Raw genomic sequence first — 15,692 nt, 5'->3', positions numbered from 1 at the left:
GGGTTGATGATTCAACACATTTTCAGCTGTCAGCTGACATTTGAGTCTGTGTGTTAAATGTTTATTAAACAAAACACCATTTTAAATACATAAGAAATGACATTAATAAAATACATTTTATTCAAAAAGCCTAAGCGTGCTGTGAAGGAATGTGGACAAAACACATGCATTAGCTGCCCTTTTATTATTCAGAGAGAAGAGGCCATTAGTGCCTTGACACTTGAGGAGGCAGAATTTTTGTCTTTTTAACAGGACTAGATGCATTCACTGCCAGTAGCACTTTCCCTCCCTGCCAGTTCATGAAAGCATTTATAGGCAGACGTCAGATGTCTTCCTTTTGGCGAAGAATACGAAAAATAACATTTAATTTCAAGTCGATACCCCATTCAAGAAGTTCACCAGGGAATCTTTTGTCAAGGTCCTCCAGCAGAAAACATTTAATTTTGAAAAGCCGCAGATACAATGGCCTGATACAAATATGAATAGGCTTTTAGTCAACACATTTAATGATATTTGGGGCTACTGTTGATATTCTTCTTGAATGTATTGAGAACGTCTTGAAGAATAAATAACAGAACTTTTGTTGAATGTGTTGGTGCAAGGCCGTAGCTTCCAATAAACACCAAGGTTATATCCTTTTTTGCAATGAAGAGGTTTTAATTAACGAGAGAGAGAAGTTAACATGTTTCTATTACACCAAAAAAACACAAGGATGATTTTTTGAGCTGATACTGATATTTTTTAACTCTATATTTGGTAACGATAAGTAAATAATCTAGCATGAGTTAAGGGGCCATATTATGCTTTTTAGGGTTTCCCTTTCCTGTAGTGTGTTATTTATGTGTGTGTGCATGTAATAGCTCTGCAAAAGCTAAAATCCCAAACTTCAGGCTAAAGGGAGATTCTCTCCCATACCCCTCCCCCCTGCCTGAAACAACTCGATGGGATTCCTTTCTTTACTTCCTGGTTCAGTTCCGTATCACACTGACGTCAACGTGATATGGAACTGAACTCAGCCAATAGCAGCACGAGCCGCTCCAACACCACTAAGGTAAAGCCGACCCCAGCAGAGGAGCCATGGCGAGAAGACGCTGCCACTTTCACTGCGAACCAAAACTTTCTTTGTTTGCCATACCTAAGGAAGAAGATGTGAAGAACAAGTGGCTTGCATTTATTTTTACACTATTCCCCCTGAGCAAAAACCCAAATTATTGTTGTGTTCTCGACATTTTACTGAATTGTGGAGCTGTTGTAGAAGTTTAGCCGCAAGCACACTGCTAGCCTCGGCAAAGTTGCAAGCTAATGCTATCAACGCCACACTACAAAGCTTTAAGGCTGTATGCCCCATAGACATCTTATATCATAGACGGAGCATCGAACGCTGTGACGCCAGAAATGCAGCCGCCATCTTGAAGTGTGGATGGGGAGCCCGGGAGCAGCTTAAATTGACAGTTGATACGTATGGCCAGGTAGGGTAGTGTCTAAAGAAGAAAACAAGGATGCCGGGCTGGTGTTCAGCATATTCCTGCTGAAATGAGCGGATCGTCGAAAATAGGAATCGAGGGATTACTTTTCACAAGTAAGATTTAACATTACCGTACTATTGGTTGTATTTTGTGAAAATAATATTACCAGAGAGTTAAGAAGGAGCAAAGATTTTCGATAGTACTGAAATCATAGCCAGCTAGGCTAACAAACAAGAGTATGACCATAATGAAATGACAATATGACATACTTGAACAACATAAAGTTGACATAAATGATGAAGATACAGATTGTAAAAGCCAACAGGGGTAAAAGTTAGGACCACAGTCCAGATTGTGTAGGGGCGGGTGTAATATATGTTAGCTAACTAGACAATCAGATGGACAGTGGCTATACAGTGTAGCTAGTCGAGCTTTCCAAGCCAATTTTGTGTAGCCCACCTTCGTGAAATGTGTGGGACAAAATGTGTGATAAACAGGAAAAGGCCCTGCCACACTTACCTGAAACCTGGAATGGGGTAGTCTTGGGATTACTGTTGAACTTGGCTATGTGTTCACCCAGCTATGAACTGATATTTGGTAAATCATATTCCATAAGCACTGACCTAGATTACATCTGACATTTTTGAAGGTTTCCCAAAGACAAACATGTGAGGAAGAAGTGGGAAGAGGCTTTGAGGAGAGAAGGATTCACTGCAAGTGATTATTCATTTGTTTACAGTCAACATTTTAAGCAGGCCGATTTTGATAGGACGGGTCAGATTGTCCGACTATGTGATATCATCATAAGGCTATTAGCATTCATAAATGTAAATATTCTATTATCAAACAAACTTTTCCTTTTATATATTGTATTATGCATAATGTTTCTTCATTTCAGTTGGTAAAGGACAGGGCTATGTCTACCTCCAGAAGAGCTGAAGAAAAGCCTGTCCGTGGCCTCTAAGGATTCCCCAGAAATGGGAACCTCACACCCACAACCTCAGCCTAATGATGTGAGTACTTCTACTTTTAACATCATATCATAATGTTCCTGGACATATTAAAATCTCACTTGTTTTGCTGCCACCCATATTAAACACACTCACAAATAACTGGCTTTGACAGGTGATGACTATAAGAAAGAATGTGGATGTGGGCCATAAACTAGTGGTGTCAAAGTGATGTTTGTGAAGTGAAACATTACTCAAACCACTTTCGTACCTCTTTCTACTTAGGATCATGGCTATGCCTTGCCTGCTTATCCTACCGCTCTTAAGGCCAAAATCAATGAACATTTGGCAATAGTGGAAAGTCTGGAGCAAGAGAAGAAGAATGCCATGTCCAGAGAAAAGAGGGCAACGACCCCAGGGAAGGGTCTTTTGGGGGATTTGAGGGAAAAGAACCTCATTAATGAAGAGCTCAGTGAGAAGCTTGCATTCTACTCAGGTAAGACACAATTAGCACTTTGAAATTCATGTACATGTTATTGTTACTCTCTTTATTAAACACCTCGGTTATTATCTGAAGGGGACTAATTCATCTTTGCTCATAACATTTCAGATCTTAAGATGGACTTCACGGCAAAGCAGGGCCATGACTACACACAGGACTGCAGAGAGTTTGCACTCACGCTCCATCTACATGGTCCAAAGGCATACAAATACCTCAGAGAGAGTCGACATTTTCCCCTCCCTCATCCACAAACATTACAAAGGTAGGTAGGCTTAATGTTGTCCGATGGAATATTTGGAAAATACTGATGCCAACACGTTATAGCTTCTTCTCAATATTTTTACAGGTGGCTACGTTCGGTGGATGCCAAGCCTGGCCTGAACAAGATGATGCTGGATATGCTGGAGAGAAGATATATGAATATGAATTTTGTGGAATGCATATTTTATCGTATATTTGTCTAAATGCATACTTGAATGTAGATAGATTTATGAGTGAAGTTACCAACACAATAGATTAGCCCTAATACACTCAGCCGTTTTAGAATAACATTCTCTCTCTCTCTCTCTCTCTCTCTCTCTCTCTCTCTCTCTCTCTCTCTCTCTCTCTCTCTCTCATACAGACACACACACAGAGAGAGAATGTTAACTTGTGTAAAATTCCCCATTTTTATTGATGTATTTACACTTTTAATCTTGCTGAATTCTACAAGGCAAATAAATTCCCTGTCAGCCCCACCTAAAACAAAATTCACCAACCGCCACTGATTATGATGCATTCTCATTTTAGGCAAAGTATAAGACAATACTTTCTTTCGTAACAGTATAATTTTAACCATGAATAAGTTGTTCAAGTAACAATATTCAAATAGTAACATTGGTTGTTAAGACAGAATTTGGTTTTATTCTTAATCCAGTGAAACAGATTGGTGGTTTTAGCTGATATAAAAACTGTCAGGTGTTTATATATGTTTATGTTTAAGTATTTGGCGGACGCTTTTATCCAAAGCGACATACATAAAAAATACATATGAAACAATCACTGTAAACATTATAATCATTTAAGGAAAGAATGTTTTTAATACAAAATATCAATACAAAGTGTCAAGACAGAATAAACTCTCTGCTGCAGCAACAGTCAAGAGATACAGTCTATAAGGTCCCTAAGATATATAGATATGTAATGTATTCATACATTGTTTATGTAGGATATACATGTATATATAACCTAATCACATATTGTTTCTTCAAATAAAAAAATAAATGTCCCTTCTCGGGGATTATGTTCCCAGTTTTGATCTCGGACGTCTGGTCACTTATAGCATATCTGAATATTCTATTACTGATAAGCCAACTATGAATAATAAAACATGCCAAAACATGTGTCTTTTATCATAGATACACGTATGACAAAAAAAAAAAACGCGTGAAAAACAGTGGTATTCAGTGAGGTATGATTAACTCAATGCGCTGACAGTTCATTGCTCCTGCCAAACGAATTACACTGAGTGGAGCGGATCCCCATTCCAAGATGGCGGCCACGCATCTCGTCAGCGCCAGTAGGCAGTAGTGTTCGAAGCTCCATCTATGATATAAGATGTCTATGGTATGCTCACTAACTTTACCTAAATTGTGCAAAAATACAGCGATGGTTTTTCATTCAAAACACCTTAACCTCTTAAGCCCAGACGCAGCAACTTGTAAGAAACAGCGTCTCAGGGCATGTTAACATTTAACAACCTATTAATGTGGCATATCCCCTTAACGGGAAGAAACTCAGCTACCAGACCGTATTAACCATTTTTACCAAAACGAAACATAATTCCAACACCAACCGTCTAAATCAGCACTGAACGTAAACGAGCTAACTGTCAGGGTTTGGGGAAACAGGACCCAAGTGCAGTACAATGAAAAGGGAGGCAGGTATGGGTCCAAACAAAAGGCGAGCTTTATTTAAATTAAAGCTGTACGTTCAACCAAAAAAAAACCTCATCAACACTAACCAGGGGACACAGGGACACTGGGAACCGGAGCAGACAGACGGACGGGCAGGAACAGGCAGGTAACATGTACAACATCAGGGAAGAAATGATGACGACCGAAAAAGAGACAAAAGGGGAACCAAGACTAAATACACAAGGCTAGTCACCAAACAACACACAGCTGGAGAGAGGGGAGGAGAAACACAGGGGCAACCAGGATTGTGACACTAACACTACATAGCACAGTGAGCGACAGCAATTTATTTTTTACTTCATGCTATCTGCACAAACCACATATCGTATGAAACCTGAGATTCCACAGATTCCATTGGTATAAGTCTCATCACTGTACGACCAAAACTCACTGAACTACCAGCCAAGAAAGAGCAAGAACACAGCTTCACTTTACAGAGCCATTCCTATAAACAGTCTTTGCTGTTTGTGATCAAAGTTGTGTTCAAGAGCATAAAAACGCTGCAACGATTAATCCGATGTCTCTGTGTCATTTTGAAATGATTACTGATAGTCCATCATTATTTATTTGTAATAAACTGGTACGGCACAACAAGCGATGCCATTTGTTCTATTTTTTTAAGGGGTGGGACATGTTCGACACCTCTCTAAGCGGTTGACCAATCACAGCAGATTGTGCTTTCGCAAAGCTGGGGGCATTGAGCTCTTCAGAGCGTTTTCAGACGGAGTGAGAAGTGGTCATTTATGCACAGGCAGTGTGAGGAAAATAAAGCGCTTTTTCAACATTAAAGCATGAAAACATGTCATAGTGGATCAGGGAATCTCCAGGATCCAGGGTCAATGTTAAATTTGATCTTAATCCATATGTATGAGACCCAAAAAAAGGGCTTCATGGTGACGAGATGCAACATGACATTTATCATAAATGTAACTTGGGATAATTATGCTGTATGCACAGTAATTGACTTTGCACTAGTTTGCAGTGGAACATTTCACCGTTTAACTGTGGAGAGGCACAGCAGCTCCCTGCAGCGCTTTGTGTTTGTCTTAGTCGCTTTACGAGCGCATTCGTTAGAGTGGCAAATTGATTTTTGCAGGGAATGTTTTTTCTGTAGGTAATTATGGAAATGGTTGGCGTTTCCTGCACATCTGCTCAACCAGTCTGTTCTCTTTGGGTCCTGATAAATTACTCTACAAGAAATGCTGGAATCACTGCAGGGAAACGTGCATTCACACGGAAATGTGAAATGTCATGTTTAAACAAACAAATTCACCTTGCAAATGTCATTATCTTATTGTGCACTTAATATATGCTGCTGTAAATGACATCTTAAATCCAGCACAACCCACAATTACATCTCACCAAGGATTATAAATCCACAAGAAGCGCCAACACACGCATAATGCCCTCTTCAGGTAAAAGACCTATTTATGATTGTAGGCACAGATGAAAACACAATAAAGAACATTCATAAAATCCCCAGGTTTATCAGTGTAATAAAGTCTACAGCAATCCGGCTTCCCCCATCCCTCAAACACACAAATGCACACATACACACTCATACACTCATGCAAACACGTGGAAATAATGAGCAAGACAGAATCACCACCGCTAATCTAAAACCCAGTGGCTCGAATTTTTCGGGATATAATGAGTTTTAGACTGAACAGCCCTTTTAATCTCACACACACACACACACACAAACACACACACACACACACACACACACACACACACACACACACACACACACACACACACACACACACACACACACACGCACACACACACGCAGTAGCACACCTCCTATGCAGCATTTACTGCAGCATTAGTCCTGATGTTATTGACAATGCAGCATGTTTAAAAGAGTGATGTCACCTTTGCCTACACAGCATAACATATTGTACAACACAGATATTGTAAACCTGCAACTAATAGTTTTTATTATTATATTATATTAGTATTACTGACTGTTTCTCTCAATTCGATGGACTTTTCAGTCAACAAAAGGATGTGAAATTCTCAAAAAAAGAGAAGCTGGAATAGAAATTATTCAATCTTTCCATGGAATACTTAACCTATCAGTTAACATCCCCTATTTTTGTAAGATTGATCTACAATGACATACATTCAATTGCTGCCGTCTCATGGTAATTCAACAGTCTGGAAAAATGGGCCACACACTTTCCTGCCAAATTCTTCAAATAAATGCCCAATAGGTTGCACTGCTGTAGGAGCAACCATGATGCAATCTCCTGCAGATTACTCTTCTAGTGGAGAACATATGATGCAGTCACCTCTAAGTTAAACTTTTATAGGAAGAATTGTGGCACATTGCCCAAAGAAACATGATTCAATGTCCTTTAGGGTGGCTTTCCATGGGAGAATATATGATGCTCCAGGTTACCCTGCTAGTGAAAAGTTATGTGCTCTTAAGATTGCTAGTTAGCTTATAGGGCATATCACCGTATTACATTTAGTCTTCTTTCATCGGCTGACGTCGACGGAGGCAGGTCCAGGGCACATTCTGTTTCGCCCTCTTATGACATCACCGCCGCCATCTGATAACGTAGTCATGACGCTTCTCTTTATGATATTCTATTGTACAATTCTTCTGAGGTTTATTGGTTATTAAACACAAAATAGTATTATTGCAGCCTCAATAAGTGAGATTTGGGGGCAGTGTGTTTAGTATGTAACTCCACGCATCATTCTCCCTCCACTCATATATACAATATATTGTCAGCTACATACTAACTGAGGCTACAACAATAACATCCGGTACAACCGGAAGTACAAAGTCCAATGCCCTGGTTAGTCACTCTCCACAATCAGGAAAGGTGGCTGACACCTGATTCTGGTTGACTGCTCAGCTACAAGTAGGGGTGCCTGAGCAGTCTTTCTGGCTCTCTCATGCTGGGTTGCTTGGATCTACTGGATCTTGGTTTATTTTATATACTGATGCATGTTCCACAGCCACACACTACACACATTACTGATTATGTAACCGACTAGACAAGCAATATTATATCTCTCATTTCATATTGTCTTATTACTTATTTCTTTATACATTTTTTTGAACCTTGAACAATGTTAATACAGCATCATGTGCGGTATCCTTGTTTTTTCCTTCCTTGAGCCAGGGCAGGACACTGCTAGCGAAGAAAACATAAAACATCACCTTTAGGTTAACCTATTTTGGGAGAAAAGGTAGTTCATGCCCCTGTAGGGTGCCCTAACAGTAGGGTAAATGCAAAACAGTACTATAGTACAGTACATTAGAGAACTATTGCTCTCTGACTGTAGAGACAATGCAATGCAGTGCAATACAGGCTGCCCTTGATGCTAGAAAGCTACACTGGAGCCCCATTGCCCTACACTGGTGATGCATAAATCAGGGAAATTTAGGAAAGCTGTAACTAAGGATCATGATAGTATGTTCATGACCGAAAGAACGAGATTGCGGATACAAGCAGCCAAAATGGGATTTCTCCGCAGGGTGGCTGGCATCTCCCTTAGGGATAAGGTGAGAATTTCAGTCATCCGGGAGGGACTCGGAGTAGAACCGCTGCTCCTTCGCGTTGAAAGGAGCCAGTTGAGGTGGTACGGGCACCTAGTGAGGATGCCACCTGGGCGCCTCCCTAGGGAGGTGTTCCAGGCACGTCCAGCTGGGAAGAGGCCGAGGGGTAGACCTAGGACCAGGTGGAGGGATTATATCTCTTCGTTGGCCTGGGAGCACCTTGAAATCCCCCAGTCAGAGCTGGCTGATGTGGCCAGGGAAAGAGAAGTTTGGGGCTCTCTGCTGGAGCTGTTACCTCTGCGACCGTGACGGAAAAGCGGGAGAAGATGGATGGATGGATGGATGATAGTATGTATATTAAACCTCATGTCGCCAAAATACAGCAAATCAGAGCTTTAGAGAGTGAAAGTGGCCATTATTATTTTAAGCCAAATGTTTACATGACCTAAATTGTCTTAAGACAGGAACTTATATGGATGGTAACACATTTCATAAGCTTTAAAAGTGTCAACACACACATGGACTACCAATGATGACTCATATGCAGAGATGACACACACACATGAACTTGATGTCCGTATCCTTGTTTATCACGCTTACAGACACGCACAGCTCTTTACGAAAGGAAACAGCACCAAAATGTGCCCTTAGTATCTGATTAGCTGACTTAAGAGTTGATGATAATGTTTTCAGACACACTGTCAAGTACGATATTTGCTGATGGTAAGCATAGCAATGATGTGTGTTGATAGACCTGAAATAGACCTAATCAGTCCTTAAGTGCCTCGCAATCAGGTCAATCTATAGCGTCGACAGCAGAGGTAGCACTCAAATATACGCTGATAGGAGTCAAACACTGTAAATTCACAACATAAATACTGACTGAGGGAGATCTCAAGGACTTGTTAACTCACTCTTTCACATGAAATGATTCAGTCGCACTCAGACATTCAGTGACTCAGCTAGATGCCCTCCTTACCATATATTTACACAAGTGTATTGATTGAAATGGGTCAATGAAGCATTCTATTTTCAGATCGTAATTATGGTTGCAACCTTAGTTAATAATCCCTGTCATTTTAGTATAAATAAATGTCAGCGATGTCACTCAATCAGACAGAAAGCAGAACAGTGATTCAACCACTTTCTAAAATACCGTGGTTCCTTAAAGGCCTTTTCTAGGGAAATCCTAATTATCAAATTCTAATATTAGGTAGGAAGCCTGCATATTTGAACCAAGTCTCCTATAGATTATGTTCTAATAATACTGTGAATCTGTGTTCTCAATTATGTTTTGTGAAACTGTATTTTCTCTTGTGGTTATGAGTTAAAACAGTACTATATGTTTCGTTCATGCTACAAACCAACTTGTCATAGTTTAGGAGGTCATGGTTTGGGCTAGAAATAGGTGTGTGTTTTATGTAACTTGAGATACGATAGATATTAAAAAATAAACACAGATCTCAGCAGTACTGTAAAGTAGGATATTGTATATACATTAGGTGTTGGATGAATGGAATATTGAATAGGATCTGAATGAGAAATGAACAGCGTTCAAGTCCAGTAGTGCAATAGAAGCTGTGGATAAGAGAGTTATCTGCCAGCCAGAGGTGAATTGTTATAGAGAGTTATTGCAGCGGGCAATATGTAACAAAGTTAATTTCTTGGTGTAATTTATGCTTCCTCAAAAAGGTCAACGATGACTTTTGGACACACAGGCCATGAACAGCGGCCGCATTTGTTTTACCAATCCAACCACCCTTGAAGCCTTCATATGCAAATATATGATAACTGATCAGGTTGTGCATTCTAGCCTCTTGAGACTCAATGAAGGCTGTTATTCATTACATCACAGACAGAAAGGACAACACTTATTCAACCTATGGCCACTTTCTATTACACTTTTTTTATTAAGGATAAACATAGCAAAGGCCTTGAAGAAGCCAAAAGTTATAGGAAGCTAGCATACAGTGAATCTGTGTTCTCAATGACGTTTTGTCTGAATTGCGTTTTTACTCATCCACCCCCATATGATATACATTATTTAAACGCAGTTTCGTGGGGCAAATATATTTCTTGAAACACCATTGATAATTACATTGTGTTGCATGGGAATGAACGTTTTGGAGGATCAGGTGGTGTTTTCCAGCAACTTCAGACTCTTCTACTTATTACAAGGTTCGAGTGGTTAATATTGTCAATGAGGTGGGGAGAATGACATGTTTCTAAGTTTTCCATCAACAAGAAAATGCAGCATTGTCTACAAAGAAATGTGAAAAATCCCACCATTAACTGCAGGGAATCATATTCCTCATGAACACAAAATAAATAGAAAAATAAAGCCACAGTATTCTCTGAACAATTCTGCGTGAAAGAACCACATAAATTAAGAACTTTACGGAAAGTTTAAACAAAAATATAATTAAAGAAGTTTGAAATTCTGGTGGTTGTTTTTTAATCAGACTGTGGCTCTGTGATAAACAAAACTATGGGTTCACCATGTCCTTTACACTGAACATTTTCTGAATCACAAATTCTGCCATTATCAACCTGAAACTTTAATGGAGCTTATTATTCTGTATACTTCATTTTTAAAGAATTATTCCATCTTGGTTGTAAACTGTACTCCCTATTCTGAAAATAAAACGGTAAACAAACCACCCACCTGTTTACCCCATTCAAATCTTCAAAGCCCACGTCAACCTCAAAAGCATCCTTTGCATGTTGATGGTGGTGCAAATCATTCCCAAGAACAATAGCAGAGACAGCCAATTAGACCAGTTATTTAAGCCAATCAACCAATCCTATCTTGGTTAAGCCCAAGCATTAGGGACTTTGGTCAAAGACAGCTGGCTTTCCGTTTTTGTTTTTTTTTCACATACAAATACTTCACAGAGAGACACACACACTCATGGTAATAAAGTCATTACGTCTTCAAATAAGGTCTATCTCTGCACCGTGTGAGTGTCACATCATATCACTGGGCTCCTGAGAGTCATGCCATATCCATGTTGTTCTTTCATTACCGTGGGCTTATGCAGATTTACATGGATATTGAGGTTGGTTGGGGCCTTAAACCATGGGGGCTTAGGCAATCAGGCAGTTGAGTGGGATTGTATGTGTGTGTGCAGGGGTGGGTGGGCTTCTTTTGTGGGGTTCATGATCGTTCACTGGATGAAGAAAGTATATGACATGAAAGCCTGTCACCTCAGATAAACTATCTTCCTCTCTTCATCTGCCTCAGTCTCTAGAGTGACAAGCTACATTTGCATTGACAACTTGAATTACCTTTATTTCACCCATGTGACGCGGAGACAGTCAGGCGTTGTATCTACGACACCTTATGTGATCCTGGTAATCCCAGTTGTATCACTATTAATGATGACAGGAGCACTGTAAATCTTAAATCATGCATTTCATAGAACATAAGACACTGTGTACAAGGAGAACTTTTACTTTAGATACTTTAGTACATTTAGCTGATAATCTTGTAATGGAGTATGTTGAGATTGCAGTAATAGTACTTTTATTCAAGTAGATTATATCTCACCACTGCTGATACAGAACCTTGTTTTTTCTAGTAAGGTTGTATTACATGTGCCTCAAATAATACCCTGAATCAAGAGAGTAGTGATTTTTTTTTGAAGGGATTACAGTATTAAAATGCTTTGTGAGATAAGAACATCTCTATAAGTCTTAAATCTGTGTTTTAATTCCAGAGGTGGATCTAGAACACCATTTCCCAAGCTAAGCTAAAACACTGGAACAAGAAAAAAACTGTCTTGGTCTGGAGTTCAATAATATTATTCAACAATATAATCATAATTATTTCTTGGTGTAGAAAGTGTTACTGGTTGGACATGTGTGAGTTTGCCATGTTTTGTTTTCACAAATAACAAGATGGATGGTTTGTCACATAACTGCCCCAATGGTAAATTCATGGATGAATAGTAAACTGCATGAATTGATTAATTACCATCACAATCAGATTTGAAAAACTATTTTAAAATGGCAATAGACAACTGTTTAGCTAGTGACGAAAACACAAGTCCCATCCTCTTCCTGGTGGACCAACTTCGTTTGTAGTGTAAATTGAGTCTTGTTTTTTTTTAAATTATTGTACCGCAAATTGTGTAGTGAAGGCAAGGCCCTATATGGAACATTAAATAACACATATTTATTGCCACTTTAAAATGTTCAGATTTGAGATTTAAAACAGTGCTATTGGCTGAAATGTCTTATTTTACTATGTATAGGATGACGAAAGACAATTCAAACTGAACTGGACACTACTTTACCTTTTATTTGGCTTACACTTTTTGTCCAAAGCGACTTTCAATAAGTTCAAAATCCCTAAAGATTCCAACTCCGAACAACAAAGGAAGTGCGGATATATTCCCTTCAAGCTAGTAGTTCCCAAGTGCTGTTGAATACGTTACAATACTCAAATTAACCGTACGGTAATAAGTTATTGAACAATGTTATGTTTTTTACAGTACAATGTAAGAAAACATTCAATATTCAACAATGAGGACATTGATTCTGAAAAGTGGTCTGGGGCTGAGCGTGACACTGACACGACTCAATTGCTGGACTTTGATGTTGAAACCCAAAGAGCCTCCCCTCATCATTAAAGCCTGTTAATCTATTGTCCTTTGTGTGCCGTAAGTGAAACTATACATGTGACTGCAGCTGTGTGTACAGACACTTTGGGATAATTACAATTTGTCTCTTATGGGATAGTTTAATTAAGTGAATAGTATCATGGATATATGTTGCAGTGATCCGTTGTCTCACTCTAGCCAGCAGGCGCTGCTGTTGCTTGTTTGTGTTAGTTCTTCTTTAGTTAGTAGCAGCATATGGGAATGTGTTATGTGTAAAACAAGGAAGTTATACCCACATGTGTTAGTAGTGGTTGACAGGGACAGAGATGAGATTATGAGACATTGAATTTGCATCCATCCTTCTTTCTTATGTAGTGGAAAGCATTGCCTGTAAGTATTTCAGTTCATTACATATTCACAAGTGGATATAACTTCACAATAATCAAAGTATGTGCTGCATCAAAGATTACAAAGCTGTTTCCAGGAGGAGTAAAATAGTGGGTATTACAATGAAGTATTTTGAATGTCATGGTTCACTTGTTTATGGTGCCAATAGATGCACTCCTAACACAAGGTACATATGTATGTTGTGCATACACATAAGGTATGTCGTCATGTCTTCCTTTTGGCTACAATGGTATTTTAATGACATGAATTCAACCCTATTTAGAACATTGGGTGGTGTAGCCTCTATATGCTAAGAAATACGGTCCTGATAAAAATAAATAACCTGCCAAAACAAATATATATTCTATTCTATCTATTTATTTAATAACTTAAATCAGACTTTATAAAATGGATCACTAGAAAAACAAAATTTTTCTTATCTATTTGGGCTTCCTTATACATGTTAGGCGTACAACTCCAAAATGATTGTCTGTGCTGAAAATCTTAGCAATGCTAATTATTTCCATCTTCAGTTGATTTTTGTTTAATGAAAGAGCGAGGAAAGAAACAGATGTGCTTTTGTTGGTATGAAGTGATTAAGAAATCAGTGTCTCCTTCAATCAAATCCAGCTTTCTCCACTCAACGCATCATGCGGGTCACCAATGGCCTTTTTCAGTGTAGCATGATAGAAACCGTGTGTGACTCAAAGAACTGTACATGATAAACTTAGGGATTTATATAAAAACATAGTTTCCCACCACTGCTCTGATACAGTTCTTATGCGATTCTGATTGGCTGAGCGAATCACATGTTGGATAAACAGTATTAATAAAGACATTTAGTATGAACTGTATTTAGACTTTTCCTGTGAATGTAATTTGAAAGGGAATGACTTGAAAGGCATATAATTCATGCCATTGCACACAAGCCTACTCCAATTATGTCCTTGCAGAATGTGTATGCAACATGTTATCTCATTGATGGACTTGCTCCATACCTCTGATCGTGAAGGTGAAAGTAATAGCATTCATATCTTTTCTATAGGTCTTTCATTTCCATACTAATGAATTGCCACATCCAATACGGATTCAAACCATTCCTTTGGGTGATACTGACATAATACAACTGCCCTGAAGTCTCACATTACAAAGGAAAAAACTCAGTATACAGTCTTGTAATTCCAACTAGGTATTTTCAAATATTAAAAATGCTGGTAAGATGAAACCTATGTAGAAATAAGCCGTACCTCAGGAGGTTGATTATATACCAACTGATGTCTTACCAGTTTGTGGCCTGCACTGTGTAGAGTCTAGGGGCTATGCATATCATCAATCCATACATGAATGCCAATTTCAAATAGCCTATGATCCGCTGGGGGTAATATGTATGAAGAAAAAGGGAAAGTGCGGTGAATCTTCTCTGCACCTAGTCCCCAGAGAGTCAAAGAAAGACTTGCAAAGAATCAGTGATATAAAGATTCAATAGGGGGGGTGGGGGATGGAGAACACAGAGAACCTGCCAGTTAACTCACGTTCCTAGGTGGTGTTAGGAATATTCTTTGTTTGAGGACCGAGAGTTGGTCGTAAATAGACCAAGAAGCTTCTCTGTAAAGTACAACAATATTTATTTAGATAACGGCACAGTAAGTCCACAAGGGAAACACAGCTGTGGTCCTACCCAACGCCAACTGATCCACAGTTGCCGTTTAAGCAGTTAGCAGTCTTTCAGCAGCGTTTCTACTCTCTGGTCCTTCCCATCTCGTCTTTTCTAATTGGTTGGCAGCGGGGGCCAGATGCTGTAGGCCCCTTGTCATCACATGGGCATATCCCCGTCTCTTCTATCAGCTGACGTCGACGGAGGCTGGTCCAGGGCACGTTCTGCTTAGCGTTCTCATGACGTCACCGTCCCCATCTGTTGATGTAGTCATGAAGCTTCCTCCTATGATATTCTATTCTGCAATTCTTCTGAGGTTTATTGATTATTATACACGTAATAGTATTATTGCAGCGTCAATGAGTGAGAGTGTGTTTAGTATGTAACTCCACGCATCATTCTCCCTCTACTCATATACAGTGGGGCAAAAAAGTATTTAGTCAGCCACCAATTGTGCAAGTTCTCCCATTTAAAAAGATGAGAGAGGCCTGTAATTTTCATCATAGGTACACTTCAACTATGAGAGACAGAATGAGAAAAAAAATCCAGGAAAACACATTGTAGGATTTTTAATGAATTAATTGTAAATTCCTCGGTAAAATAAGTATTTGGTCACCTACAAACAAGCAAGATTTCTGGCTCTCACAGACCTGT

General features: G+C 39.2%; 1 pseudogene; it reads left to right on the top strand.

Annotated features, from left to right (window-relative positions):
* The first annotated feature begins 1,499 nt into the window (after window positions 1–1,499).
* LOC134859570 (THAP domain-containing protein 6-like) lies at window positions 1,500–3,382 on the top strand (annotated as a pseudogene).
* Window positions 3,383–15,692: the final 12,310 nt, after the last annotated feature.

Source organism: Eleginops maclovinus, chromosome 23 (assembly GCF_036324505.1).
Source record: "Eleginops maclovinus isolate JMC-PN-2008 ecotype Puerto Natales chromosome 23, JC_Emac_rtc_rv5, whole genome shotgun sequence".
Classification (NCBI taxonomy): Eukaryota; Metazoa; Chordata; class Actinopteri; order Perciformes; family Eleginopidae; genus Eleginops; species Eleginops maclovinus.
This window is presented reverse-complemented; position numbering and strand designations above follow the sequence as displayed.